General features: G+C 44.8%; 1 long non-coding RNA gene across 1 annotated transcript in view; it reads left to right on the top strand.

Moving 5' to 3' along the window:
- Positions 1-26,427, top strand: part of LOC148149537 (uncharacterized) — a 56,093-nt gene extending 29,666 nt beyond the window's left edge. Inside the window, exons 4-5 of the long non-coding RNA XR_015757804.1 lie at positions 7,400-7,534; positions 26,323-26,427. This is a non-coding gene — a long non-coding RNA (uncharacterized LOC148149537). The remainder of the gene's footprint in view (positions 1-7,399; positions 7,535-26,322) is intronic.
- Positions 26,428-26,662: the final 235 nt, after the last annotated feature.

Raw genomic sequence — 26,662 nt, forward strand, 5'->3', positions numbered from 1 at the left:
AACAGCCCTGGCAACATCTTGTCAATCTTTTCTGAGCACTTTCCAGTTTCACAACGTCATTCCTAGAGCAGGGAGGCTGGAATTGCAGAGAACTCCAATTGTGGTCTAACGTATTACTCTTGTTCCCTGAGTTCCCCAGTCTTTGTCCACGGTAAGTCCTGGAGTGAAAAAGTTGTTTAGGGTCTTAGCAAATATCCTACAGTTCCACACATCAATTGCCTCATTGATCTTTAAGGGCCATTATTTTGTCTCGAGTTACTCTTTTACTCAATATATTTATACAATCACTTTTGGATTCTCCTTATCCTTCTCTGCCGAGGCTATTTCATGTACCCTTTCTGCATTCCTGATTTCCACCCACAGTGTATTCCTCCAGCCCCTGTGATCCTCGTGGATTCCCTTGACCCAGCTGGCTATACCTGACATGTGCCCCCTTTTCCTTGACCAGACCCTCAATAGACAGCCAGTGTTTCCGAATGCTGTCAGCAGTGAGCTGCACACAAACAGGAACATGCTGGTGGTGATCGCTCAATTTATAATACTTTTAAAATATTCTCACTTGCCAGACTTCCCTTTCCCTGCAAATAGACTCCCCAATCACCTTTTGAAAGGTCCTGGCTAATACGATCAAGATTGATCTGGCCCCATTTTATAATTTGAACTTGTGGACCAGGCCTGTACTTTTCCAAAGCTATTTTCAAACTAATAGAACTGTGGTCACTTTGGCTAAATGCTTTCCCACTAAGCCTCCGTCCCTTTCCCTACCTTATTTCCCAAGGGGAGGTCAGGTTTTGCTGTTTCTCTTTTCAGGCCACTTACATATTGATTGGGAGTTTCTGGAACACAGTTACCAAATTCCTCCCTTGCAAACGCTGAACACTGGCAGTCCCAGTCTAGGTTTGGAAAGTTCAAAACCCCCTACCATAACAGCCCTATTATGATGATTGGTATTTAAGATCTCCCGAGATATTTAGAACATAGAACATAGAACAGTACAGCACAGATGTTGTGCCGACCACTGATCCTCATGTATGCGCCCTCAAGTTTCTGTGACCATATGCATGTCCAGTAGTCTCTTAAATGTCCCCAATGATCTTGCTTCCACAACTGCTGCTGGCAACGCATTCCATGCTCTCACAACTCTCTGTGTAAAGAACCCGCCTCTGACAGCCCCTCTATACTTGCCTCCAACCAGCTTAAAACTATGACCCCTCGTGTTAGTCATTTCTGCCCTGGGATATAGTCTCTGTCTATTGACTCTATCTATGCCTCTCATTATCTTGTATACCTCAATTAGGTCCCCTCTCCTCCTCCTTTTCTCCAATGAAAGGAGTCCGAGCTCAGTCAACCTCTCTTCATAAGATAAGCCCTCCAGTCCAGGCAGCATCCTGGTAAACCTCATCTGAACCCTCTCCAAAGCATCCACATCATTCCTATAATAGAGCGACCACAACTGGACGCAGTATTCTAACCAAAGTTTTATAGAGCTGCAGCAAGATCTCACGACTCTTACACTCAGTTCCCCTGTTAATGAAAGCCAAAACACCATATGCTTTCTTAACAACTCTGTCCACATGGGTGGCCATTTTAAGGGATCTATGTACCTGCACCCCAAGATCCCTCTGTTCCTCCACACTGCCAAGAATCGTATCCTTAATCCTGTACTCAGCTTTCAAATTCGACCTTCCAAAATGCATCACCTCACATTTATCTAGGTTGAACTTCATCTGCCACCTCTCAGCCCATCTCTGCATCCTGTCAATGTCCCGCTGCAGCCTACAACAGCCCTCTGTACTGTCAATGACACCTCCAACTTTTGTGTCGACTGCAAACTTGCTGACCCATCTTTCAATCCCCTCATCTAAGTCATTAATAAAAACTACAAACAGTAGAGGCCCATGGACAGATCTCTGTGGAACACCACTCACCACAGACTTCCAGGCAGAATATTTTCCTTCTACTACCACTCGCTGTCTTCTGTTGGCCAGCCAATTCTGTATCCAGACAGCTAAGTTCTCCTGTATCCCATTCCTCCTGACCTTCTGAATGAGCCTGCCATGGGGAACCTTATCAAATGCCTTGCTGAAGTCCATATACACCACATCCACAGCTCGACCCTCATCAACTTTTCTAGTCACATCCTCAAAAAACTCGATAAGGTTTGTGAGGCATGACCTTCCCCTCACAAAGCCGTGTTGACTGCATTTAATCAAGCCATGCTCTTCCAGATGGTCATAAATCCTATCCCTCAGAATCCTTTCTAACACCTTGCAGACGACAGACGTGAGACTGACTGGTCTGTAATTGTCGGGGATTTCCCTATTTCCTTTCTTGAAGAGAGGAATTACATTTGCCTCTCTCCAGTCCTCAGGTACGACTCCAGTGGAGAGCGAGGATGCAAAGATCTTCGCAAGTGGCGAAGCAATTGCATTTCTCATTTCCCAAAGCAGCCGAGGACAAATCTGATCTGGTCCGGGCCTGGCAACTTGTCAATCTTAATGTTTGACAAAATTTTCAGCACATCAGCTTCCTCTATCTCTATCCATTCCAGCATGCACACCTGCTCTTCAAAGGTTTCATTCACTACAAAGTTTGTTTCTTTTGTAAAGACAGAAGCAAAAAACTCATTTAGGGCTTCCCCCTACCTCCTCAGACTCCACACACAAATTCCCTATTCCTGATCGACCCTACTCTTTCTTTGACCATTCTTTTATTCCTCACATAAGTGTAAATTGCCTTTGTGTTCTCTCTAATCCGTTCTGCCAAGCCTTTCTCGTGCCCCCTCCTGGCTCTCCTCAAACCATTTTTGAGCTCCTCAGTTTCTCATGTTTGTTCCTCAGTCTCCCACTCATTATTAGACGTCAGCAGTACCGTCATGTCAAAGTGATGACCCATTCTTATTTCTCAGCTCCACTAACGTAGCTTCACTGGGCGATCCCACAGGAATATCCTCTCTAAGTACTGCTGTGATGATTCATGCAATCAAAACCCACCACCACGCATCCTCTCTTGCCTCCCCTTCGATGCTTCCTGCAGTCTCTCTACCTTGAAACAATGAGTTGCCAGTCCTGCTTCTCCCTCAGCTGTGTTTCTGTGATAACTATAAACTCCCAGTCTGATGTTCCAGTCCATGCCCTGAGTTCATCTTCCTTAGCTGTCAGGCCCCTTGCATTGAAATACATGTAGTTTAATAACCAGTTTTCCCCCATTCCCTGCTATGTTCTTGCCTGCCTTGCCTTTTGAAATCACTGTCTTTAACTTGTGTACCAGCCTCAATCTTCTTTCTGGCCTTACGACTGTTTAAGGTCCAACACCCTGCCAGACTAGGCTATATCCTCTCGAGCAGCTCTAGCAATTTACCCCACCAGGATGTGGGTCCCTCTCCTGCTCCCAGTTCAGGTGCCTTTCCCACCGTGTCTCCCTGTGCTGACACCTTGGGCGGCACGGTGGCACAGTGGTTAGCACTGCTGCCTCATAGCGTCAGAGACCCGGGTTCAATTCCCGCCTCAGGCGACTGACTGTGTGGAGTTTGCACGTTCTCCCCGTGTCTGCGTGGGTTTCCTCCGGGTGCTCCGGTTTCCTCCCACCATCCAAAAGATGTGCAGGGTCAGGTGAATTGGCCATGCTAAATTGCCCGTAGTGTTAGGTAAGGGGTAAATGTAGGGGTATGGGTGGGTTTCGCTTCGGCGGGTCGGTGTGGACTTGTTGGGCCGAAGGGCCTGTTTCCACATTCTAATCTAATCTAATCTAATCACCTTCAGGGATCTGTGGACTAGTCCACCAAGGTCCCTGTATTCCTCAGTACTCCGCAAGGTCCTACCATTAATTATGTCTGTCCTTCGCTTATCGTACCTCCCACAGAGTATTACCTCGCCTCGATCAGAACTAAACTGTGGGTGGCACGGTGGCACAGTGGTTAGCACTGCTGCCTCACAGCGCCAGAGACCCGGGTTCAATTCCCGACTCAGGCGACTGACTGTGTGGAGTTTGCACGTTCTCCCCGTGTCTGCGTGGGTTTCCTGCGGGTGCTCCGGTTTCCTCCCACAGTCGCAAAGATGTGCGGGTCAGGTGAATTGGCCATGGTAAATTGCCTGTATTGTTAGGTTAAAGGGGTAAATGTAGGGGTATGGGTGGGTTGCGCTTCGGCGGGTCGGTGTGGACTTGTTGGGCCGAAGGGCCTGTTTCCACACTGTAAGTAATCTAATCTAATCTAAACTCTGCTGAGATTATCATCCAATTGACATCAGACTGCAGACGGAGACTATCCTCCTCACTGTGAACAACACCCTCACCTTTCATGTCATCTGCAAACCTACTCTTGATACCTTCTGCTTTCACTTCAAAGTTACTATTTGACAGAATAAGCAGCAATGGTTCCTGCACAGATCCCTGTGGTACATCCAATGGTGAAAGTATTCTGTCCACCAGTTTTGCATCCAATTTGCCAACTTGCCTTGGAACCCAGTCCTTTTGGACCAGCCTTCCATGATGGATCTTGTTAAATGATTTATTCAAGTCCGTGTAAACCACATCATCTGCACAGCCCTCATCAATATACTTAAGCACCATTTCAAAAAAACTGAACTGAATTCCTCAGACAGTATCTTCCTCTGCCAAATCCGTGATGACTAAACCGAGTTGATCCTTACCTTTGCAAGTGTTGATTCATCCTCACAATTGTTCCCAATAATTTCCCTCCCCCTGCTATCAGACTATCTGCTCTGTAATTACCTGGCCTATCCCTGCTGCCCTTCTTGAACAAAGGAACCACATTAGCGATCCTCCAGTCATTCAGCACTTCACCTGTGGCCAGCAAAGTATTATATTTATCCACCAGGGCCCCAGCAATCTCTGGGTAATTAGCATGGGGTCAAAGAATGCTGGTCCAGGCAGTGACACCCACATCCCATGAAAGAATAAATAAAAATACATATGTCCCTCCTTACCTCTGACACACCTCACAGCTGCAGCAATCCTTACTGGCTTTGTAACACCATTCAGGTCCTGACCACTCTCTGTAACACTCTCACCACCTCCAGCACCTTCACCTCTCCCTGTTCCTATCGTGTCATTAAACCCTGACAATGATTTCCCCTTCCCACTGCCCTCCCCCTGCTAGCAGACCCTTTACAATCCCTTCAAAATTTACTCCTAAAACACCCTCTCATTTCAGGATGTTAAGTACTTTGTAGTGATCTTCTCAGCCTGATAATTTAATATGATCCATTTTGTCCTGAGTGAGGGACCAGTGGGGATTTCTTGCTGAGTTTTTGTCTGTTTCAGTGGAATGACCTTTTGAGTGTTTTACACTGTTCCTTCAAATGTTTTCCACTGTTCATTTACAGACACATATTTCAGTCTGTTTAGCCTGTTTACCTTGGTCAGTTCTCCTCTCCAACTCATGTAGTTGTCTATTTTTGTTTCTAGTTGTAGCTTGTCCTTTCTGTGATTTACTTTAAAACTTTATATTTCTTTAAACTGCACTTTATCACAATTTCACAGAGGATCTCTCCAGGTGACATTACTCATTCACTACGTTTCATCACACAACGGTCGCTCTGAGATAGTTATGTCCCTAGCCAGTCGCACAATTTGTTATTCAAAGAAACACTGAAAACTAATTCTCTGAACTCCTCTTCCAATATCACTCTTGCCAGTGTGACTGTCCCACATTTTGTGAATATTGATGTTTCCCAAAATTATCACAATGTGTTTGTTAAAAAAATTCCAATGAGTTCCTATGTAATGCAGTGATGAGCAACGGAATGCTGTTTGGTGGCTAAAACTGTTCTACTGCTTGTGTACTTGGCAAGTAGTAGCCAGAATTTACATTCAGACTGACTATACTTCATAACCTGAGACCAAATGCTTTCTCTGTGATGCCTTGTTTTTCCATTATTGTTAGTGTTACCCATTTTGCCTGAGTTTCCACAAGGTTGTGATCCATTGAATATCTATGTCCACCTTTTGTTCACCCTGTAACCATGTCTCTCTGGTGTCTAAATCTCTTTTATATCAGTGTCACAAATCTATCTGCCTTATTGATAAGACTTCGTCCACTCAAAAAAAAGACATAATTTACTCTTTCCCACAATGTCCTGTCAGATACCTATTCACTGATGTACAGGTTAAGTTAAACTCTGTCCCTTTCGGTTCCTTTCTGCTTGTCTTCAGCCACATTCCCATGCTGTTCCGATGCTTCACGTTTTCTCTTTGGATTTGGAAAGCTCCTTTCACCTGGACCCTGTCCCTGCATCCTCTCTGTCAGTTTAAAGCCCTGCCCATAAACCTACTGACGTGATTGGCCAGGACACTGGTCCCAGCACTGTCGCAGTGGGACCATCCTATTGGATTTTTTTATAAATCAGGTAGGGGATGGGGGTGTCTCTGGCTGACCAGCCTTTACTGCCCAGCCCTAGCTGCCCTTGAGCTGAGTAGCTTGCTTGGCCATTTCAGAGGGCAATTGAGAGGCAAACACTTTGCTGTGGGGATGTTGTGCAGACCACGTGAGGATGATCAGATCTCGTTGTCGAAAGGACAAGTGGGCGGCACAGTGGCTCAGTGATTACCACTCCTACCTCACAGCACCAGGGTCCCAGGTTCAATTCCAGCCGCGGGCGAATGTGTGGAGTTTGCACATTCTCCCCGTGTCTGCGTGAATTGCCTCCGGATGCTCCGGTTTCCTCCCACAGTGCAAAGACTTGCAGGTCAGGTGAATTGGCCATGCTAAATTGCCCGTAATGTAAGGTGTATTAGGTCGAGGGAGATGGGCCTGAGTGGGTTACTCTATGGAGGGATGGCGTGGACTGGTTGGGTCGAAAAGCCTGTTTCCACACTGTATGGAATCTAATCTAAGGGATTGTAATTTTTGTACATCAGCAATGGTTTCATATTTGTTTATGGATTGTTAATTGCTATTTTTAAAATTATTGATTTTAAATTCCACCATATCTTATGATGGGATTCAAACCTGCCTCCCCTGAACATTAGCTGAGGTTTTGGACAAATGCCCTAACAATAAAGTTACTAGGCCATCACTTCATCTGCTCACTGGTTGCTCATCTCTGAGCACTGATACATGAAGCTAAACCCATTCTTCCAACATGATTGTGTGATCCTGAAGTCTTCCAGCACTCCGGTGATATCACACAGTCTCTCTCCATGTGGTATCCCTCACTGTGTGGGTCTAATTGCTGCCTCTGTCTGTGTCTCTCACTCTTGCAGTTACTCCAGATCCTGAGCCAACAGAATTCTCCACTCCAGAGAGACGCAACAGCACAGGCCAGGGATGGAGTTTGGGATTTTCCAGATCTCTGTGGGGCTCATTTCCATTCTCCTTGTGTAACCCTCACTGAATCAGTCTAATTTCCCATTCTGTCTATCTCTCTGTCTCCTGTAGGTTCTCAGGAAGTTACTGACTCAATAGACTTCCCAACTGCTGTGTGTCTCATCCATCACCTCAATGAAGATGGTTGGTCAGCCAGAGAGACAAAGGGCAGGGAGATCTGGAGCCTTCAATAAATCCTGCAGTGAGGTAAGATCACTCACAGTGCATAGAGCAGGGAGCAATGAGAGGGCTCCAAACATTGGCTAACAATACATGATATAGATACAGTGCTGGATGGGGAGCACAGTTTAGACACACCCCATGCTCAATCACCACGTCTACTTTAACTTATGTTGCACTGAGACAGCATCGGGAGTTCATAGTTATCAATCCAGCCCTGCGCTGTCTTAGTGAGCATCAGGACAACAGAGGTTAAAGCAGGCCTCCGATGAGAGGTTGGGAATGTTGCCTGGGATCTTTCTGTTCTGTGTTCTCCCTCCAATACTGTACTAAGACTCACTACTTTGCAGCACTCTATCTATGCATGGCTTGTGCACTAGTGTCTTCAGTCATTTTTAACTCCTACAATAGTCCCTGTCCCTGTAACCTGCTCCATTCGTGATTAGTCCCTCCACATATTTGAGATGTACTGCACTCCAGACTACCATCCGCATCGCTGTAACTTGCTTCAGTGTCTACACCATGCCTTATTTTGATACACTAATCCTCTTTAACTGGATACAGAGTGATACAGCACGGAAACAGAACCTGTGGTCCAACTCCTCAATGCTGTCCATGTGTCCTAAACTGAATGAGTCTCATTTCCCTGCATTTGGCCCTTATCTCTTCAAACCTTCTCGTCTCAATGTACCTGCCCAAATGTCTTTTCCGTGTTGTAATTGTTCTTGTTTCTCCCATGTGCCTGAGGCTGTCTGTTCCATCTATGCACCATCCTCTCGAGATAATGTTCCCCCTCAGCTCCCTCTTAAAATCCTTGCTCTCTCACATCCCGTTTATATCCTCCAGTTTTGGACTCACCTACCCTTGGATATTCACCATTCTTAGGCCCCGCATGGTTTTGTAAAACTTTATAAGGTCACCCCGTGGCCTCCTCTGCCCAAGGGAAATATGTAGGACAATGTTACAAATATCTCTAACCTATGTAACAAAGTGCTGGCCAATGTTGGCAAGTGTGCCAAATGCCACTTTCCCCACCCTGTCCACCTGTGATGCCATTTCCAAGGAACAATGTAACGGCACCCCTTGCTCTCTGTCTCTCTCTCTCTGTCTCTCTCTGTTCGACAATACTGCCCAGAGCCTTCCATTAACTGTGTTCATCCTCCATGGTTTGTCTTAACAAACTCCAACAGCTGAATTAAACTCTATCTTTACTGCCCACGACACCATTAATTTGATCATCAACAAACTTTCGCACAATCACTCCTATATTTTCAACCAAATCGTTTCTGTAGATGATGCACATCAGTGGACCCAGCCCTAATCCTTTCTTTAAATAATGGAATAAAACCATATTCTTGTCATAGAGCCATACAGCATGGAAACTGACCCTTCAGTTGACACCCAACATAATCTAAAACTAAACTCTTCCCAGCTGCCTTTTGCTGGCCCATATCACTCCAACCCTTTCCTATTCACCTGTTTATCCAAATATCTTTTAAATGTTGTAATTGTACCCACATTAACCCCTTTCTCAGGAAGTTCATTCCACACTCAAACCACCCTCTGTGTAGCAAATTGCCACATATCCTTTTTTGAACATCTCTCTCCTCTAACCTTAAAAATGTGACCCCTCCTCTTGAGACTCCCCCATCCTGGGGAAAAGGCAACTAGCATGAAATCGATCTATATACCTCATTTTTTCATAAACCTTTATAGCATCATGTCTCAACCTCCAGGCTCCAGTGAAAAAAGACTCAGTCGATCCAGCCATTTTTCAGAACTCAAGCCTTCCATACCCAGCAATATCCTGGTAAATCTCTTCTGAATGCCCTGCAGCTTAATAATATCTTCCCTGTTAACTGGGCGACCAGAACTGGACAGAGTATTACAGAACAGGCATCGCAAATGTCTGTCCAATCTCAACATGACGTCCCAAATCCTCCACTCAATGGACTGAGCAATAGTCAGGCATACCAAGCACCGTCTTATCCATCCTGTGATGCAAGCTTCAAGAATTATGTACCTGAACCCGGAGGTCCCTCTGCTCTAAAACACTAACCGAGGCCGGAACATTAATTATATAAGCTCTACCCTTGTTTGTTTTACAAAATGCATTGCCTCGCATTTATTCAGATTGAATTCCATCTCTAGTTTTTCAGCCCATTCACTCCCTTCATCAAGATCCCTTTGTAATCTCAGAAAACATCCTTCACTGTCCATGATGCCACCCTCCAGCCTGCCAACCCATCACACATGGCTGTCAGTAGTACACATACCTTTGCTAGGGCTCCACAATTTCTTCCCTAACATCCCACAGTGTCCTGTGATACACTTAATCAGGTTCTGGGACTTGCCATACCTGTGTGTTTTAAAATCTCCAGCACCACCTCTTCAATAACATGCACTCTTTTCAACTCATAGAGATATACAGCATAGAAACAGACCCTTCGGTCCCCAACTCATCCAGGCTGACCAGAAGATCTAAATAAATCCATTCCCTTTTCCAGCATTTGGCCCATATACGTCTATACCCTTACTATTCAGATGCCCATCCAGATACCTTTTAAATGTTGTAATTGTATAAGTCTCCATTACTTTCTCTATCAGCTCATTCCATACACACATCACCATGTGTGTGAAGAAGCTGTCCCTTCAGTCCCTCTGTAAACCATTCACCTCTAACCTTAAACCTATGCCCTCTAGTTTTGGACTCCCCAACTTCTGGGAAAAGGCCTTGAATGCTTACCCTATCCATACCGCTCATGTTCATATAAACCTCTATAAGGTCATCCCTCCGTCTCCGATTCTCCAGTGACAGTAACCTCAGCTTATTCAGCAACAACCCGGGCAATATCTTGTTAATCTTTTCTGAGCCCTTTCAAGTTTCACAACATCCTTCCTGTAGCAGAGAGACTGGAATTGCAGAGAACTCCAATTGTGGTCTAACGTATTACTCTTGTTCCCTGAGTTCCCCAGTCTTTCTCCACAGAAGTTCTGGAGTGAAAAAATAGTTTAGGGTCTTAGCAAATATCCTGCAGTTCCAAACAATGATGGCCTCATTGATCTTTAATGGACACTATTTGTCCTGAGTTACTTGTGCACTCTTAGTATACTGATACAATCACTTTTGGATTCCCCTTTCCTTCTCTGCTGAGGCTATTTCATTTAGCCTTTCTCCATTCCTGTTTTCTACTCAAAGTGTATTCCTGTAGCCCCTGTATATCCTCAGGGATTCCCTTGATCCAGCAGGCTATACCTGACATGTGCCCCCTTTTCCTTGACCAAACCCTCAATAGACAGCCAGTGTTTCCGAACGCTGTCAGCATTGACCTGCACAAAAACAGGAACATGCTGGCGCTGATCGCACAATTTAACTCACTTTTAAAATATTCTCACTTGCCAAACTTTCCTTTCCCTGTAAATAATTCCCTTCCCTAATCACATTTTGAAAGTTCCTGGCTAATACGATCAAGATTGGTCCGGCCCCATTTTATAACTTGCACTTGTGGACCAGGCCTGTCCTTTTCCAAAGCTGTTTTCAAACTACTAGAACTGTGGTCCCTTTGGCAAAATGCTTTCCCACTCACATCTCAGTCCCTTTCCCTACCTTAATTCTTAAGTGGAGGTCAGGTTTTGCCCCTTTCTCTTTTCAGGCCATTTACATATTTATTGGCAGTTTTCTGGAACACAATTACCAAATTCCTCCCTTACAAACCCTGAACACTGGCTGTCCCAGTCTAGGTTTGGAAAGTTCAAAAACCCTACCATAACAGCCCTATTATTATGGTTGATATTTAAGATGTCCCGACATATTTGTTCCTCAGTCTGCCACAGATTATTCGGGGTCAGCTGTCCGATCGTATCAAATTGATGTCCCATTCTTATTTCTCTGTTCCACTAACATAGCTTCACTGGGCGATCCTACAGGAATATCCTCTCTAAGTACTGCTGTGATGATTCATGCAATCAAATCCCACCACCACACGTCCTCTCTTGCCTCCCCTTCCTGTAGCATCTCTACCTTGAAACAATGAGCTGCCAGTCCTGCCCCTCCCTCAGCTGTGTTTCTGTAATAACTATAATATCCCAGTCCCATGTTCTAATCCATGCCTTGAGTTCATCTTCCTTAGCTGTCTGGCCCCTTGCATTGAAATAAATTCACTTTAATCATCAGTTTTCCCCCATTCCCTGCTATGTTCTTGCCTGCCTTGTCTGCTGAAATTGCTGTCTTTAACTCGTGTACCAGCCTCAATCTTCTTTCAAGCCTTATGACTGTTTAAGGTCCAACACCCTGCCAGACCAGGTTACATCCTCTCAAGCAGCTCTAGCAATTCACTCACCAGGATGTGGGTCCCTCTCCCGCTCCCAGTTGAGGTGCCTTTCCCACCCTGTCTCCCTGTGCTGACACTTTCAGGGATCTATGGACTTGTCCACCAAGGTCCCTGTATTCCTCAGTACTCCGCAAGGACCTACCATTCATTATGTCTGTACTTCGCTTATCGTACCTCCCACAGAGTGTTACCCCACTTCGATCAGACCTAAACTTTGCTTAGATTATCATCTGATCGACATTGGACTGCAGACGGAGACCATCCTCCTCACTGTGAACAACACCCTCACCTTTCATGTCATCTGCAAACCTACTCTTGATAACTTCTGCTTTCACATCTGAGTTAATAATGTTCAATGGTTCCTGCACAGATCCCTGTGGTGAAAATATTCTATCCACCAATTTTGCATCCAATTTGCCAACTTGCCTTGGAGCCCAGTCCTTTTGGACCAGCCTTCCATGTTGGATCTTGTTTAAGGACTTAGTCAAGTCCATGTAAACCACATCATCTGCACAGCCCTCATCAATATGCTTAAGCACCATTTTAAAAAAAACTGAACTGAATTCCTTGGACAGTATCTTCCTCTGCCAAATCCGTGATGGCTAAACCGAGTTGATCCTTACCTTTAAGTATCGATTCATCCTCAAAATTGTTCCCAATAATTTCCCTCCCCTTGCTGTCAGACTATCTGCTCTGTAATTACCTGGCCTATCCCTGCTGCCCTTCCTGAACAAAGGAACCACATTAGCGATCCTCCAGTCATTCAGCACTTCACCTGTGGCCAGCAAAGTATTAAATATATCCACCAGGGCCCAAGAAATCTCTGGGTAATTAGCATGGGGTCAAAGAATGCTTAAACTTTATTGCTGGAACAGCACAGCAGGTCAGGCAGCATCTAGGGAACAGAAGATTCGACGTTTCGGGCACATGCCCTTCTTCAGGAATGCTTGTCCAGGCAGTGACACTCACATCCCATGAATGAATAAATAAAAATACATATGTCTCTCCCTACCTCTGCAAACCCCTCCAGCTGCAGCAATTCATACTGGCTTTGTAACACCATTCAGACCCTGACCCCTCTCTGTAACTCTCTCACTACCTCCAGCACCTTCACGTCTCCATGTTCGTATCGTGTCAATAAACCTTGACAACGTTTCCCCTTCCCATTGCCCTCCTCCTGCTAGCAGACCCATTGCAATCCCTTTAAAACTTACTGTCAAACTCTCTCTCACGTCAGGATTTTAAGTACTTTGTGGTGATCTTCTCAGCCTCATAATCTAATATGATCCATTTTGTCCTGAGTGAGGGACCGGTGGGGATTTCTTGCTGAGTTTTTGTCTGTTTCAGTGGAATGTCCTTTTGTTGAGTATTTTACACTGTTCCTTCAAATGTTTTCCACTGTTCATTTACAGACACATATTTCAGTCTGTTCAGCCTGTTTACCTTGGTCAGTTCTCCTCTCCAACTCATGTAATTGGCTACTTTTGTTTCTAGTTGTAGCTGTACTTTTCTGTGTTTCACTTTAAAACTTTATATTTCTTTAAACCTTTATATTTCTTTAAACTGCACTTTATCACAATTTCCCAGAGGATCTCTCCAGGTGACATTACTCATTCACTAAGTTTTATTGCTCTGAGACAGTTACGTCCCTCGCCAGTTGCACAATGTGTTATTCTAAGAAACACTGAAAAAATTCTCTAAATTCCTCTTCCAATATCAATGTTGTCAGTGTGATTGTCCCAGACTTTGCGAATTTTGACGTTTCACTAAATGTTCACCGTGCCTTTATTAAAAATTCCAATGAATTCTTATTTATTGCAGTGATGAGCCATGAAATGCTGTTCGGTGTCTAAAACTGTTCTGCTGCTTGTGTCCTTGGCAAGTAGTAGCCAGAATTTACATTCAGACTGACTCTACTTCATGATCTGATGCCAAATGCTTTCTCTGTAATGCCTTTCTTACCCATTATTGTTAGTGTTACCCATTTTGCCAGAGTTTGCACAAGGTTGTGAACCATTGAATATTTATGTCCCCCTTTTGTTCGCCCTGTAACCACATCTCTCTGGTGTCTAAATCCCTTTTATCTCTGTGTCACAAATCCATCTACCTTGTTGCAGAGACTTTGTCCATTAATAAAAAACATAATTTACTCGTTCCCACAATTTCCTGTCACAAATGGATTTGCTGATCTACAGTTTTAATTAAACTTTGTCCAATCCTGTTCCTTTCTGTTGTCTTCAGTCACATTTCCATGCTGCTCTGATGCTTCACATTTTCTCTCTGGATTTGGAAAGCTCCTTTCACCTGAAGCCTGTCCCTGCATCCTCTCTGTCAGTTTAAAGCCCTGTCCATAAATCTACCAACGTGATTGGGCAGGATATTGTTCCACTGGAACTGTGCTGGGACCAATCTGAATGGTTTTTAATAAAAAACCAGGTATGGGATGTGGGTGTCTCTGGCTGACTAGCCTTTATTGCCCATCCCTTGCTGCCCTTGAGCTAAGCAGTGGGCTTGCCCATTTCACAGGGTAATTGAGAGGCAAACACTTTGCTGTGGGTATGTCCTGCAGACCACATGAGAGTGAACTGTTGTCTTTCTCTGAAGATCAAATGTTTGGATTTTTATCAATTCTTATTTATGGATTGTTAATTCCAATTTTTAAAACATATATTCATTTAAAATTGCACATGGTTAGAAGTTAGAAAGAAGAAGAGGGGTGGTCACTTTGTTGGGATTGTATTGTAGACTGTTGTAGACCCAACAGATACCAGAGGAGCAGCTGTGTAGAGAGATTGCAGATAACTATAGGAATAATAGAGGAGTGCAGGCTGAAGATTTTAATATTCCCTGTATTGACTGGGCCACCTAGAGTATAAAAAAAAACTGGACGGAGGGCAATTTTTCAAATGTGTCCAAGGAAGGTTCCTAAATCAATATGCAGAGGGCCCTACTCTCCTCAGGCAGGTGCAACACTGGACCTCCCCTCAGAAAATGAGGTCGGGCAAGTGACTGAAGTGTCATTCAGAGAGCACTTTGGGTCCAGTGCCCACAACTGTCTTCGTTTTAACATAGTTATGGAAATAGATCAGCAGGTCCACAGATTGACGAGGAAAACTGAAACAGGGCCAGGTTTGGGGCCATTCTGCAGGATTTGGCAGGCGTCAATGCTGTGAATTTAAAATTGCACAACGCCCAGTTATAATCCAACTCGCTTTGAAGCACTGGTGATCACTGTAACAGATGAAAGGCTTAAACTAAATTTGTTTGATATTATATTCCATGACACTGCCATCCTGTTGCTATAAATTCTGTACCTTAGGATTGTGCTCCATAACTACCTGATGAAGAAGCAGTGCTCTGACAGCTAGTGCTTTCAAATAAACCGGTTGGACTGGAACCGAGTGTTGGGTGATTTTTAACTGTGTACACCCCCAGTCCGACACCGGCACCTCCATATTATGATTCTAATCGATCGGGTGAGTCTGTTTGAAGGAAAAGGAACAACTGGCAAATGGGAGGCTTTTCAAAGTGTGATCTCAAGAATCCAGGACCCGAATGGCCCCAGTGGGGTAAAGGGAAAAGCTGGCAGGGTTAGGGATCGTTGGCTGATGTGGGATAATAAGGCTCTGGTCTTGAAATGAAGACTGCATGCATTGGGTTTAAGCTATCCGTATCTACATAAACTCTTCCATTCTTAAAGACACGATCAATCTATGGAGACCCCACAATCCTCTCAGTCCCTGTAACACTCCCAATCTGCAGAAGTCATTCCAATGCCTGTGACTCTTCCGATCCAGTTCCTACAAGACCCTCTATCTATGTGATATCTTCCCATTGCCAGCACCCACCCTGTCAATGTAAGCTCCTCCAGTGTCTCCATCCATCTACTCATTTCCGTAATCTTCTCCAGCTCTTACATGTGTAACATCACCCTCCCCTACAACTCTTCCCACTCTGACCAATCTGGAGGAAGTTACTAATGCTCCCTAATCTGTGAAACTGTCTCCAACCAAAATTGCTGTGAAACCACCACCAGTCCCCACAACCCTCTGTCTCTGTTACCTCATACAACCTTAGCAACGCCTCCTCTTTGTGTCTCTTCATTCAGACCCATCCTCTCCTGCTTCCCCAAACCTCTTCCTGCCATCATAACCCTCGCTATTTAGAACAAAGAATAGGACAGCCCAGTACAAGCCCTTCAGCCCTTGATATTGTGCTGACCTTTTATCCTACTCTGAAGACTAAACTAACCTACATACCCTACATTTTGCTAAAATCGCTGTGCCTATGCAAGAGTTGCTTAGATGCCCTTAATGTGTCTGAATCTACTATCACGGCTGGCAGTCCATTCCACGCACCCACCACACTCTGTGTAAATAACTTACCTCTGATATCCAAGCTAAATCTTCTGCCAATTACCTTAAAAATATGTCCCCTTATGATAGCCATTTTGCCATGGGAAGTTGTCTCTGGTTATCCACGCGATCGATACCTCTCATTACCGTGTACACTCTATCATGTCACCATTCTTCCTTGTTCACTCCGATCTGAAAAGCCCGAGGTTCCACAACCTACCTTCAATGGGCATGCCCTCCAGTCCAGGCAACATCTTGCTAAGTATCGTCTGTCCTGTCTTTAAAGCTTCCACATCCTTTCTCTAATGGGGTGAACAGAACTGTTCACAGTATTCCAAATGTGGTGTAACTGTGGCTCTATAGAGCTGCAGCAAAACCCTGGATCTCTTAAACTCAAACCCCGCTAATGAAAGCCAACACACCATATGCCTGCTTAACACCCTCTCAACTTGAGTAGTATCTTCAGGGACACACTGTTCGTGCACACTGCTAAGTATCCTGCCTTTAACCATGTAAAGTTTTTTTTTCTGCAGAATCCTCCAATCTGAAACCATCCCTATCTTTGTAACTTCCTCCAGTCCCTACAACACTCATAAACTGTGAAACCTCCTCAAGTCCCTATATTCCTAATGCCTGCAAAATCCTCCAGTCGCGATATCCCTCCCTAATTCTGTAAATGCCACCGGCCTCCAGTGCCTTTCTGGGGAACATTGCAGAGGAAGGAAGAGTTGTAGAGTCCGGGCCATGTGACAGAGGTAGGAAGGGCTGCAGAACCTGGAGGATGGTACAAACATGGGAAGGGACGTGGGTCCTGTGGAAGTGTAGAGGGAGCGGGATTCATAGAGCCTGCAGGCTGGAACCAAGAATGGATTACGGAAACTGAAGGATGTTATGATTTGAACCACAGATCATTTTTGATTGGACCATTCAGCCCCTCTAAGAGTCAAAGAGATGTACAGCATGGAAACAGACCCTTCGGTCCAACCCGTCCATGCCGACCAGATATCACGCACCCAATCTAGTCCCACCTACCAGCATCTGGCCCATATTCTTGCAAACTCTTCCTATTCAAATATCCATCCAGATGCTTTTGTATCAGCCTCCATCACTTACTCTGGCAGCTCATTCCATACACGTAGCAACCTCTGCAGGAAAAAAGAATGCTCCTTAAGTCTTTTTTATATCTTTCCCCTATAACCATAAACCGATGGCCTCCAGTTCTGGACTGCCAAACCGAAGGATAAAGACTTTGTCTCTTTACCCTCTCCATGCCCCTCATGATTTTATAAACCTCTATAAGGTCACCCCTCATAGTTTTGTAAACCTCTATAAGGTCACCCCTCAGCCTCGATGCTCCAGGGAAAACAGCCCCAGCCTGTTCAACCTCTCTCTATAGCTCAACCCCTCCAATCCTGGCAACATCCTTGTAAATCTTTTCTGAACCCTTTCAAGTTTCACAACATCCTTCCGATAGGAAGGTCACCAGAATTGCACATAATATTCCAAAAGTGACCTAACCAATGTCCTGTACAGCCGCAACATGACCTCCCAACTCCTGTACTCAATACTCTGACCAATCAAAGAAAGCATACCAAATGCCGCCTTCACTATCCTACCTATCTGCGACTCTGCTTTCAAGGAGCTATGAACCTGCACTCCAATTTCCCTATGTTCAGCAACACTTCGTCAGACCTTACCATTAAGTGTATAAGTCCAGCAAAGATTTGCTTTTGCAAAATGCAGCACCTCGCATTTATCTGAATTAATCTCCACCTGCCATTTCTCAGCCCATTGGCCCATCTGATCCCATTGTAGTCGGATGTAGTCGGAGTTATTGTCTGAGCGTGGCTGTTGGTTTGTGTGCCTGGATGGACTGACAGAAGAGACACAACAAACAGTGAGACAAACGGTCGTACCTCCGATAACAAGGAAAAGACAAACACATAACCTCAACACCAAGGAGAGGGAAGCACTGAAATCACTAAGAAACGATAAGAACATAATCATTACTACCAGCAGATAAAGGCAGAATGACGGTCATCCTAGATAAATCTGATTACATCCAAAAAGCACAACAACTACTTGCAGATATCAACACCTACCAAATGAAGGAATTTGACTCCACACCACAACTCACCAATAGGATAAATAACACACTAAGGAATCTACAAAAAAACGGACAGATAACCAGGTCTGACCTATAAAGAATGAAACCGGAAAGCAACAACACCCCCAGATTCTATGGATTACCTAAAGTACACAAACCAGACATCCCACTCAGACCCATAGTATCACTGCCAGGGACACCATCATACAAACTGGCCAAAGAGCTACAACAGAAACTGAAATACCTGGTCAGCGGATCCAAACACTCTATACAATCAACACAGGAATTCTTGGACATCATCAGAAATATACACATAGACAAAGAAGAAACCATGATATCATTCGACGTGACGGCACTGTTCACTTCGATTGACAAAACCCGAGCCAGAGAAACAATAGTTAACCTACTGGACATACAGAACAGAAAACAGGACGCTGAACCTATCAACAAAGATGGCATACTTATACTACTGGACTTGTGCCTCACAACACACTTCACTTTCAACAACCAGATATACGAACAAATCAACGGAACACCCATGGGATCACCAATCTCGGGACTCATAGCAGAGGCAGTTATGCAAAGGTTAGAACAAACAGTCCTACCACAAATTCAACCCAAACTCTGGGTCAGATATGTCGATGACACGTTTGTAATCATTAAAAACACGGAAATAGAAAAAACACACCGGATCATCAACGCCACACTCACAGGAATCCGATTCACGGGAGAAGAAGAAAAGGATAGCCAACTCCCCATTCCTAGACGTGATGGTACAGAGAACACCAAATGGAGAATTCACTACAAGGGTATACAGGAAAGCCACACACCCAGACCAAGTCCTAAACTATGAAAGTAACCACCCCAACACACACAAACGAAGCTGCATCAGGACACTATTCAGAAGGGCCACAACACACTGCAGTACACCAGAACTGCAAAAAGAAGAAGAGGAACACCTATACAAGGTATTCGCCAAAAACGGATACCAGCGCAACTTCATCAACAGATGCCTAAGAGAAAGACCACAGAACGAGAACATACCACAACCAAAAGGACTAGCCACACTACCATACATCAGGAGCATCTCGGAACTGACAGCCAGACTACTGCGACCCCTAGGACTCATAACGGCACACAAACCAACAGCCACGCTCAGACAACAACTCACCAGAACGAAGGACCCGATACCCAACATGAGCAAAACGAATGTAGTGTACAAAATACCATGCAAGAACTGCACAAAACACTATATAGGACAAACAGGAAGACAGCTAACAATCCGCATACATGAACATCAACTAGCCACGAAACGACACGACCAGCTATCCTTAGTAGCCACACACGCAGACAACAAACAACATGAATTTACATTTCTCCATGCATCTGTAAACCCCTCCAGCTCCTCCAAATCTACCTATCTTTCTAAAGTCCAACAGTTCCAAAAACCATCCCTCTACATGGAACTTCCACCAGAGACCACTGGCCACCATATCTCTGTAATCCCCTGCGCGTCTCTCTATCTCTGTTCCCAGCTTCAGTCCCTATAACTCTACTTCCATGTACAACATCATCAAGTCCCTGCAATCCTCCTGAACTGTGCAACCTCCAAAAGACCTTACAATTCTATCTCGGTCTCTAACTGCCTGGAGTGATTTGAAACTTCGGCAATTAAAGTCAGAGAATCATAGAGACGGTACAGCATGGAAACAAACCCTTTGGTCCAACTTGTCCATGACAATCCAGTCGCACCAAACAGCACCCAGCCCATCTCCCTTTAAACCCTTCCTATTGATGTACCCATTCAGATCCCTTTTAAGTTTTGCAATTGTACTAGACTCCACCACTTCTTCTGGCAGTTCATTCCAAACACGTACCACCCCCTGTGTGAAAAGGTTGCCCCTTAGGTCTTTTTTATATATTTCCCCTCTCAGCCTAAACCTATGCGCTCTTGTTCTGGACACTTGACCCCAGGGAAAAGACTTTGCTTATTTATCCTATACATGCCCCTCATGATTTTATAAACCTCTATAAGGTCAACCCTCAACCTCTGACGCTCCAGGGAAAACAGCCCTAGCCCATTCAGCCTCTCCCTGTAGCTAAAATACTTCAACCCTGGCAACATCCTTATAAATCTTTTCTGAACCCTTTCAAGTTTCACAACATCCTTCTGATAGGAAGGAGACCAGAATTGCACACGGTATTCCAAAAGTGGCCTAACCATGTCCTGTACAGCCGCAACATGACCTCCCAACTCCTGTGCTCAATACTCTGACCAATAAAGGAATGCATACCAAGTGCCTTCTTTGCTATCCTATCGACCTGTGACTACTTTCAAGGAGCTCTGTACTTCATTTGAAAAATTGGATAGACAGATGGAGTGGCCTGAGGTCTTGTGGGTAAAGCTAGTTCAGTCTAAGCTGTTAGGCAGAGCCAGTGAGGTATTTGCAGCGCTGTCTCATGAGTGGCCAGGAGATTATGCACATGTCAAACAGGCACATTGTAAGTGCTTATGGATTAGTACCAGAAGCGTATCGACAGCGGTTCAGAAACATAAAGACAGAACCAGGACAGACTTATGTGGAGTTCTATACAATTAAACAAAGTAATCTTTCTGCAACATCTCCAGTCTCCATGAGTCTCTCTGTCATGGTGAGCTGCTCCAACCCCCATAACATTTCCTGCCTGTGTACACCATCAAGTTGATACAACCCTTCTGATTTCTGTCCTGTCCTGCAGACCCATTTTTGTGAATTCTGCCGACCACTAATACTCTCCCTATCTGTGTAAATGCCCCCAGCCACTGCAATCCCCATTACTTTGCAGCCCCCACCAGACCCGAAAGCCATCGCTATCTGTGAAAGCTCCTTCAGGTTTGTATCCTCCACCGTGCTGAATCCCGCTCTCAGCATTGCAACCCCCATTATTTCCTAACGTTGTTGAGTCTCTAAAACCATCCCTATCAGTTTAATCTCCTCCACTACATACAACACTCCTAGTCTGTGTAATCTCTTCACATCCTTCAGTTCCTATATACCTATGTATAGGTGTGACTGCTTTGTGGCCATTGTATCCTCGTTTATATCTGCAAAATGATCCACTCACTGTAGCACATCCTATGCCCATAAGTGAATCTGGTCTCTCACAAGCCTCTCTACGACTCTCTCCTCCCATCTCTACAAGCTTCCTTATCCCTGTCGTATCTTGCAGCATGCACACCACTCTCTGACATACCTTTCAGTGCATAAAATCATCTCTCCTTCTAACTTTATCCAGTCTGCAACTTTTCCCTATCCGTACAACATTCTCCAGTCTATATCATCTTCCATGTGCTTGCAACATTCTCCAGTCCATACCACCCTCCCTTTCCCTGTAATATTCTCCAGTCTATACCATTCTCCCTATCACTGTGATATTCTCCAGATCCCACAACTGTTGTTAAATGTACGACGTCCTGGAATCATGTGAATGTTTCTACACCCTGATCAACATTGACCATGTTATGATCCACAACCCTACACACATCCCTATCTCTGGAATCTAATCAAAGACGCTTTATCTCTCCAACTTCCTCCAAACAATAAAAACTTTTCTCCTGTGAACATTCTGTAGCAACTGTAACTATGTTTAACCCTGCAACATTGTCGCGCCCCCAAACATCTCTCCCAATCTGTGACCTCTATCCATCCCTCCAAGGCCCTCTCTCGGTGACACGCGCCATGCATTTGCAACAAGGCAGATGGAATGACAGCATTAACTGAAGGGAACAGATATGATCAAACTGTTATTGTGGAGGTGTGGCTGCAGAATGATCATGACAGCAATGTGATTATTGAGGGGTTGTAGGGATTTAGGCAGGATCAGCAAACACCCAAACAAGGCCCTGTTTAGTTGTGAAGATAGGATGCAGTCAGTGCATTAGTGAGACAGCCAATTTAATCTGGGAATCAAAATATCGATTCATTTTGAATGGACAGCTTCCAAATAGCAAGGGGGACCTGGAAGATCAAATCACAATCCATGCCCGTTGGTAAGTTGGATACAATATTTTCTTGGTGATAGTAGACAGAGGCATGTGGAGTGGTGAATTCTGATTGGACGTCTGTGGGCAATGCTGTTTCACAAGGATCAGTGCTGCGGTGTCTGTGTGTAATTTATATCTGTGATTCAGATGGAAAGGTCAGCAGTTTGATTAGTATTTTGCAGTCGACATTTGGAAAGGCATGTAATGATTAGGGATAGCTAGGGGAATTGTGGATAGTGAGGAAGAGTGTTAAAGGTTGCAGCACTACGTAGATCAGCTGGAACACTGTGCAGAGAAATCGCAAATCGAATTTCATCCGGACAAATGTGAAGTGATGCATTTATGAAGTCAAATAGAAGAGAGAAGCGCACTAATTGACTATATGGAAACATTGATAAACAGATGGCCTTGGATGCAAATCCGTAGCTCCCTCAAAATAACAACACAATAGGATGTGGTGGTAAAGGAGGAGTGTGGTATGCTGACCTTCATTGGTCACGGTATTGAGTACAGGTGTTTGCATGTCATGTTGTGACTGAATGAAACTTCATTCGGCCATGTTTGGAAGGTTGCGTGTCGTTCTCATCGCCACACTACAGGAAGGAGGTTGCAACAGAGGATTGGCAGAATGTTGCCTGGTCAAGAATGTGTTTACTGTAAGGAGGTTGGACGCAGTTGGATTGTTTTGCGAGAATATCGGAGACTGAGGGGTGACCGGGTACAGGTATATAGCATTAGGAGAGGCGTGAATAGTGTGGATAGTTGGAATTCTTCTTCCAATGTAGAAATATCAAATACTAGTGCACCTCGGTTTAAGGTGAGTGTGAGAAGTTTTAAGTGAGATGAATGAGGCCAGTTTTCTTTACCGAGAGGATGGAAGCTGCTTAGGAGGAGGGAGAGGTGGCAACGAGAGCAAAGTTTTGAAGTGGCATTTAGACAGAAAGATGAACAGGCAGAGAAAGACGGATATAAACCATGTGCAGGCAGATGGGATTAGTTTAGAATAGCATCATGGTCAGCACAGCCATGGTGGGCCGAAGGGCCTATTACTCTGCTGTACTGTTCTAGTTTCTAACTTAACGACATCTAACCTGCCAAAGCCCCTCCGAATCCTGGATGTTTCATTCAATTTCTCTCCCATTCTTCAAAACCCCAATGGGTTCAAGGTCAATCTACTCCACCTCTTCTCATTGGAATATCCCGCCATCTCCAGGATCAGCCGAGTGAAGCTTCCCTGGTCTGCCTCCAATAAAAGAATGTCTTTCCTTAGGGCATGCATACTGTTCATTATAATCTAGGTGTGGTCTGACTTGTACCTGACATCGTTTTAGCAAGACCTCCTTATTTTTAAACTCCATTCCCTTTGTAATAAATGCCAGCATTTGCTTTGCCTTCTCTATTACCTGCTGACCCTGTGAGCTACCTTTTTTCAGATTGATAAACAAGAATTCCCTCAACCCTTTCTGCTGTCAGTCTGAAACCAAATAGTGTTAGCCTGACAGTAAGTCGGGAACGTGCTGGAATGTGTTATAAAGGATATGACAATAAATGATAACTGGATGCTTAGAAACAATGGGAGACGCATGATTTTATAAAAGAGGAATATTTTTCAATCTGTTGGATTCTATATTTTGGTGTGACCTTAAATGGCAGAATAGATAAGGGTGGGGGAGTCTAGTTGCGGCAGAGGGATATTTGACATTTCAGAAGCATTTTGACAAGTTTCAACAAGGGCTAAAAATTAGCTCGGGAGAGAATAGGGCCCCTGAAAGGTCAATGAGGCTGTCTGTGTGGAATCATTGCTGATGGGGGAGATACTGAACATATATTTTGTGTTCGGATTTACTACGGAGAAAGACATGGAAGCTCTGGAACTTGGGAAAATATATAGGGATGTCTTGAAAAGAGAGCACATTGGAGAACAGGAGATGCTGGATATCTTAAAATGCAAGAAGTTAGATAAAACCTTGCGACATGATCAGATGTATCCCAGCGCCTTGTGAGAAGCAAGGGAGAAAATTGCAGGGCCCCTCCCAGAGATATTTGCATCATCAACAGCCACTACAGACCAGTGAGACTGATGCAGGGGTGGGAAGTTGTTGGCGGAGATTCTGAGAGAAACGATCATCATGCCTTTGGAAAGGTAAGGACAGATTAACAATTGTCAGCATGCCTTTGTGCATGGGAAATCATGCCTCAAATGTGAGTGTGGAGATAGACAAGTGAGAGGTCAAAGCAGAGCAGGACATGATGTCCACATGAACTTTATCAAGGCCTTTGACAAAGTTCTGCATGGCAGACTGGATAGTAAGTTTAGATCATACATAACCAGGGAGCGCTCATTAACTAGATACAAAACAGATTGACGGTAGGAGACCGAGCGTGTTCATAGAGGGTTGCTGCTCAAACTGCAGGCCTGTGACCAATGGTGTGCCATGGGGTTCGGTGCCGGGTCACTGTTGTGCATCCTTTATATAAACAGTTTGGATGATAATACAGGAGTCATGGTTAGCAAGTTTGTGAGTGAGACTGAAATTGGTGATAATGTGGACAGTGAAGAGGGTTATTGAAGAGTACAATGGAATCAACACTACTGCTGGACCAGTGAGGTTAGGAATAGCAGATGGAGAAATGCAAGATGTTGTATTGTGGTAAGGCAGACCAGGCTAGACTTGTACAATTAATGTTTGGGCCCTGAGTAGTGTTGTCAATCAATGACCCAGGGACGCAGGTACACAGTTTTTTGAAAGTAGCGTCACTGCTAGACAGGCTGGTGAAGCAGGCGTTTGAGATGGTTACCCTTCATTGGGCAGAGCATTGAGAGTAGGAGTTGGGATGTCATGGTGTACCTGTACAGGATATTAGTGAGGCCACCATATAAGCATTGTTGATTATCTTGTAAAAACTAACTTGTTCACGTATGTCCATTAGAGAGGCACATCTGGCATTCTTGCCTGGTCTGGCTTATATGTGACTCCAGACCCACAGCAATATGGCTGACTCTGAGCTGCCTCTGGGCAATTAGCACTGGGGTAAAGTATGCTGGTCCATCTGGTGACATCCTCAGGCCATGAATGAATCAATGAAAATACAGATGCCCATCCCTACCTCTGCAAACAGCTCTAGCTGCAGCAATTCGTACTGGCTTTGTAACATTGTTCAGGACTTTGCTCCTCGCTGTGACACCCTCACCACCTCCAGCACCTTCAATTCTCCCTGTTCTGATCATCTGATTAAACGCTGACGTTTCCTCTTCCTACTGCACTTCTCCTGCTCGGAGACTACCTAGCGATTTCTTTAACAAATGTGTCCACATTTCTAAATGTTGGCTTCTTCAGAATTGATAGTTTTTTTTTTCATCTTTTAATCAAATCCGTTAAGTCCTGGGCCAAGACTGTCTGAAGTGGGGAAGGAACATTGGGAAGGTGTTGAGCACCTCGAGACTTGCTGTAGGGAAAAATAGGAATCCAGGAGAAAACAGCAAAGGAGCGTGCTGCCACACCAACGCCCCACCCACCCCTTTCCCATGGCCACCTTCTGCCCCAAGTTTAACAGAATCTGTGAAAGGTAACATCGGTCTGTACAGCCAACTCAGGACCCGCACCGCCCAAGAGTGGGAGAGAGTCAGCCTCGTCTGTGACCCACGGCCAAAGAGATGATGAGATAGGAAGGTTGAATCCCCTCACAATTATCCCAGTGCCTTTCTTACAAATTCAAACAATTCCCTGTTAATGCAGTGTCTAATAATGTGCTATCACTCAGTATCTCTCCATGTGGTATCCCTCGCTGTGTCGGTGTATTTACTGCCTCTGTCAGCATTTCTCCCTCTTACAGATGGTCTGAGATCCTGAGTCAACATAATTCTCCACTCCAGAGAGATGCAGCAGCACAGGCAAGGGATGGAGACTGGGATTTCCGAGATCTCTGCTGGACTCAGTGCCGCTCTGTATGGGTTATCCTTATTGCATCAGTCTAATTTCCCATTCTGTCTCGTGCAGGTAATCAGGATGTTCCTAACTCCTGTCTCATCCATCACCTCATTGAAGCTGGTTAGTCAGCCAGAGAGAGGGAGATCAGGAGCCTTCAGTAAATCCTTCAGCCGGTAAGATCGCTCACAGTAAACAGCACAGGGTGGAGGTAGTAGACTTCTATATTCAGACCTGGAAGACCGGACATAGATACAGAGCTGAGCAAGGAACAGCAACATTCTAGGTTTCATTCCCACCATCTTGTGAGGGTCCTGCCTTCACCTCTGCTGTACTGGTCCTCAATTCGACAGCACAGGGGATCGCAGGCATCAATCCTGACCCATGCTGTGTTAGTGATCTCTGTAATATC

This window comes from Chiloscyllium plagiosum, unplaced genomic scaffold (assembly GCF_037043375.1).
Source record: "Chiloscyllium plagiosum isolate Xiang-an unplaced genomic scaffold, Cpla_swu_hap1 HiC_scaffold_8, whole genome shotgun sequence".
NCBI lineage: Eukaryota > Metazoa > Chordata > Chondrichthyes > Orectolobiformes > Hemiscylliidae > Chiloscyllium > Chiloscyllium plagiosum.